The sequence below is a fragment of the Nicotiana sylvestris genome, chromosome 11 (genome assembly GCF_000393655.2).
Source record: "Nicotiana sylvestris chromosome 11, ASM39365v2, whole genome shotgun sequence".
In the NCBI taxonomy this organism is placed as follows: Eukaryota; Viridiplantae; Streptophyta; class Magnoliopsida; order Solanales; family Solanaceae; genus Nicotiana; species Nicotiana sylvestris.
The window spans coordinates 41,601,955-41,608,016 of NC_091067.1; positions in this window are offsets into that span (position 1 = coordinate 41,601,955).

Genomic DNA, 6,062 nt, shown 5'->3' on the forward strand with positions numbered 1-6,062 from the left:
AGAGAGGATTTGATCGTAAATTGCCCTATTTTTAAAGATTAAGATTAAAAAAGAAACTTCAACACCCCCTCATTTTCATTTTATGTGGTTTTATTTTTTTATTAATCTTTTTTAAAAAATGATACTTTTATATAATTGAAAATAATTTAACTTTAAATTTTTATATTATTATTAATGACATACTTTTATAACCACGGAAATCTCGTGATACGTTTAAGACCACAAATTTTAAAAAAAATCATTAACCTCACTATCGAGTCAAATCACGTTACATAAATTTAAATGGAGGGGATATGAGATTAGATGCACAATAATCCATATCTTGAAAAGTGCATACTCCATTAATTGCTACTTACTATACTGCATATCTTGAAAGTTACATAGTAATTGCAAGTTATAAATAGATTAATACTTTTGAAATGTCAATTTTTCAATAGAACAATTTCTATCAGGTTTGTCTCATATCAACAATAATGTAGCCTTACGTCCAATATTTGAGTTTTCAACTTAGACGGATCGAATGCTAATTTATGTTAGTCAAAGCTTCAATTATTGTTATTATTTTAATTGGTTGCACGGCATAAAGAGGGCCTCTACAACTCCCAACTCACCTGCCATGGACTTCCCCTATCTTTTCTACTTCTTTTTTTCTTTTGGATTGATCGGTTTTTGATCAATTTAAGTTATAGCAATAATAGTAGTGTGTATAATTCTGCATTATTTCATTTATATTTTATGTGTATACATTCTTACATACGTATGTACATACATACATTCATATATGTGAGTGTATATATAAAGACATCTTGTTGAATCATTTGATTGTCTAGTGGTCAATGAAATGAGCTTAGATTCATGAGAATTTAGGTTCAAATTTCAATAGAGGCAATAATGTTAGGTGATTGTTTTTCAACTGTTTGAGACTTGATAGGTAGAATTACCCCGTATTTTTTGATAGTGGGAGATAGCATATACTACATCCGGTCCATAATAAGTGACCTTTTGACCTTTTTATTTTGGTCCAAAATAAATGTCCTTTTACATAATTAAGAAGGAATTAATTTTATTTTTTCAAAATTTACCCTTAATTACATATATCAATGTGCCAAGGCAATATTATGCAAATTTTAATTAAAGGGTAATTTAGTTATTACATTTTTGTTTCTCTAGAAGTCAGTATTTTCTTAAGGGGTATATCAAAAGCAAAATAGTCACTCATTATGAACCCGGGGGAGTATTTCATAGAATTAATTGAGATGCGTGCTAACTATCCCGAATACCGAGGTCATCAAAAAAAAAAAAAAAAAACTAGCTTGATGGCAAATCACTCCCAAGGCTGATAGTACCTAGGAGCTTGATCGGTACAACATGACAAATTGACAATAATGTTAGATAATCTATTGAGCTAAGTCAATTGTTTCATGATTGATTATTTCTAAAATCCATCATTTCATGAGCTAAATATTCTCTGTATAGTTCATATCCAATAATGAAATACATTGGAACGTACCGATCAAAATGAAAACTATAGCGTTCATTAAAAGCTGACGATCTTATCCCACATGAATATCCTATAAATTTTACAGCAAATCATAATTATTAAGAAGAACATGGTAGATGGATACGGAAAGATCAGTACTTCCTCCGAGAGAGATTTTGGATGTTTATATCAACAACTTAATCTTAAAAAGCACAAAAGAATCGAGAAAAGGTATATCACTTAACCATAATCAATCATCAATATATTATTATAAAAGTGGGATGCCCTTAAGTAAAAAGGTGAATTACTTAAATGCCCTTCTAAATAATTTAAGTAACTTATTTATACCAATGTTTTTTAAACAAACACCAAATTTATTTGAAGGGATGTGATCCTTTACATTAGTGAAAGTGGTGACTCTTCACAATCTTTAAAACATTTTTGGTGGGCATATCAATTGAAACTATAAATCTGTATCAGTCTAAAATCCTACAGAATATTCCAAACGCTGCCGATAGCCAACACTTCGTATTGTCACTCTTAGTGAATAGTTGCCTCTATAAATGTTTCGAGCAATAATGAACCTATGTTCTTCTGCCTGCTTTTTTGCCTAATTAGCCGGTGATTCATATGATCCATTAACCGTCTAAACCCTTTAAAAAAATCATATCCTTACAAACAAATCCCAATAGCGAATATTGCATATTGATAATTGGTCATGTCACGGTTTGTCAAAGTGCGTTAATCTTCTTTTCACAAGTCAGTATTTTTGGGTCTTTCGAAGCCAAACCTCGAAATGAACTTTCCGTAAGTGATTACATTTTCTTAAACTTTGAGTTTTTAAAAGAAAATTGTGCCTTCTTCATTCTATTACTTGAAATTGAAGCCATAATTTTCACAGATTTATTGTAAATGCTAGGGAATCAGACTCAACAGTTTTAGAATATACCAAGAAGGTTAAACAAGTCATTTTTTCCGTATACAATGAGCCTATTAACAGCAGTACTAACCACTACTAGTGATTCTGCATCAAAAGAACATAGGTTCGTTGTTGCTACGTTGTCGAAGTAAAGTGGACGAACTTCAACAATTAACTTTGGAATACATCAAACCTATGAGCAGCTTGCAAAGCTAGCAAAATATAAGTTAATTTTATGTTGCTAAGATTTTCTAATATATGATTTTATTTTTGAGAGGAGAAAAATTCCAATTATAATATGTCTAAGTCGCTTAAATATTACTCTTCATTTTGTGTCCCCTTCCGTTTTTCATTGTTGATTTTCACTTAATTAATCAAGTAATTCTTTTCGTCTTTTTTAATTTAGCTTTCACCTTGCAAGATGTTTTGATAATAGTTTTTTCTCTCTTAGACTTGTATATACACAGAGATAGTTACGTTAATTATTTCAATATTTTAGTTTCACTTGGTTTTTTAAACTTGATTATGATGTTTGTAGTTCTGTACATTGTTGCAATCCTTTTGTCTAATAAGAGAGAAGATTTTTTTCAAAGTCCACGAATTTATTAGTTTTAAAATATCTTATAAAATGCATAGATTCTTCATAGAAAATTAGCCTATTACAGAAATTTACGAGATTCTGTTTCAAATTAGTGCATAAGTAGTTCAAAATAAAACTAAACAACAAGAAAAATTAAAAATTACAATTAGGTAGCATATTTATGTTTAGTGCATGGGAGTAGATGGACAATGGATCATTTACATTTGACTATTTCATCTCCAATTATATATATTTCTAATATGTATCCCAAGCTTCTTCATGTGAAATGAGACTACCAGCCAATTCTAACGAAGTATAAAAATATTTTGCACCAAAATCTTTCATGAAATAAATAACTATAAATATGGATGTCCAACAAATTATTACCACACTACTCATAACTTTGTTATTATGTATTTGTGTACCAATAGTTAATTCTGTGAATTCCCATTCTATTGTTTTAGTTTGTTGTATTCCTCAAGTTACATAAGTACATGTAGAAAGCAACACTAAAATCAATCATTTTGATAAATATATCAATTCCTTCTACCCTTTTTTCTTTATCTAAATCTCACTTTAATTTATTTTCACATATCATAAATATTTTTTTATTGAGTTTATGTTGCCTCTACCTAAATCCCATTTATCCAAATGGGGAGAGGAAGAAGAGTTCATTATTTGTGATAAGGCTAACAAAAAGAAAAGAACATGACAATATGAGGAAGATATTAATTAAGAAATCAAATAACGTCCTAGAATGGTACATGGGACATATGGATCTTTCCCTTAAATTTGTTACGTAATTTTTAGTAGATAAAAAAATAACTAATATGCAATTCAATCTTTCATATCCGCTAATGAGATTTGAAGGTGTATTTGATAAAAATGTAGAATTCGAGTATGACATATATATTAAAATAGAAAAGGCAGGGCTCAAGTATTCTAGAAGGTAGCAATCAAACTTGAAAAGATAATATCAAGGCACAATTAATATTATTATACATGAATGATACATAGAAGGTAAAGTTGATCAAATTAATTACTCTCCGATCCATATTTATAATTTTTTTTTTCTTAATATACTTTTTAAATATATAATTTTCGTAAAAAAAAAATAAGGGTATTTCAATTATTTTAATAAAGGAACAACTTATTAAGTAATTATTTTACTAAATACATCAATTGTGTGTTACCCGTTTTATTATTTCTATCCAAACAGGTAGCTACTTATTATAAGTGAATTCAACACATAAAAAAGGCTCTAGCACCTAAAGCTTATCTATGTACAATTATCATCTAATCTAAATAAGCTTTAAGTAAGTGGCTCACGTGCAACGCACGTGTCGAGAAAAAATATATCACTTAATCATAATTAAATAATAAAAATATACAAAACACAAAAATTATATTTATTGGTATGATATAAATATCCGATATGAATAACTTTTTTTCCAAGTTTATACGGCAAAGACAATTGTTTATAATGCTACTTATTGGAGTACATATAATGAATGATTATTTTCTGCTACTTCATCAAATATATAATATCGTGGAATTCAGGTTGGCCTTTCTCTTGGCAAAACAATCAATGTTATGTTAATTAGGTGGATATAGCTTTTTGGCTATGGGTTTAATCTGAATTTATAATTTTTTATATGGATATATATATATATATATATATATAAATAATCTCAATAAATATTAGATCTAGATTTATTATTGCAATGAAGCCATTACTATCTTAAAGATTAAAATTATTAAATTTCAATTTTAAATCTGTTTCTAGCTATATAACTCCTCCACCACCCAAACAAGCCCCATCCCCCCCCCCCCCCCCACCAAAAAAAAAAAAAGAAGAAGAAGAAAAAAGGAATAAAAGCAAAAAGGGGCAATCCCATGTTAGTATGACTTAGAACTGATTGGCAATTTCTAATAAATTTTTTGCCTACTGTGTAGAAACCGTGTCAACCTTTGTACTTTTTTTAATCCTAAACAAGGAATATATCAAATTTTTAGATAGTAAGATTAACGAACTGTGTCCTGTATCACATCAATGACTAGGTTTCTTATAAATAAATAAAAATTCACATCCCGCTCTAACCTATTTATTTTTATATCTTCTTTTGCTGTGATTATTGCCATAGCATTGATGCTTCAGACTATTATCCAATTATTTTCAGCTCCTTCTTCCTTTTCCTAGTTCTTTTTGTTATTATTGTTGAGTTGATTGGATTGGAGCGGGAGCAAAGTAACGTGGGACGCGTATCAAAAGGTTTGTGGAAATATGCTGAGGATTTGACTTTTTTTTATTTCAATCAAATGAAGTGATGAACTAGTGTAGTTGGTGTTTAAGAATTCTATTGGCTAGAATTTGATTGATAGTATTGGAGTAATTAATACTAAAACATAAAATTTTAAATAAGATAATGTAGTATTAGGTTAGTCGCATACGAAAAAATAATTGTTGCATCACCAGTTATCTGTTTGCTAATTTGAGTATTAAATAATAACCGCATTAATTGAGCTATGCACGATTTATGAAGTTATGTGGAATACTATAAAAACAACAACAACAACCCAGTAATCCTATTAGTGAAACATAAAATAAAATATATATATTATTAATGCAGAAATTAGACTACCTAAAATAAATATCTTTTAAAGTAAGTGATTCAAGTATAACAATTACTTCATTAACAATACCTTCATTATTATCAATTTTTGTATAAATAGTAAGCGTAATATAATTTTCACATGAACCAAATAACCCTTTTAAGTGCTTCTATCTCTTAAGGCCTCTTTCCCCTAACTGAAGTAACGGATTTTCGTACTTGGTATTCATGGATGAAGTTATATATTTTGAGACACTTAATTAAGTGTTTAGCCATTAAGCAATCATTACTACCAAGTGGTTGACTGGTGCTATAGGTCGTTGGATGATAGAAAGTGTTAATTCAACAAACACAATTGATTTAACACCCATCAAAACTACTCCTACTAAAAGACTTCCATACGTTTCTTAAGTACTTTTGTTTGCTATGTATGTGAAAGTTGTTTCAGATGTGTTCAGTTCCTTTATGGCC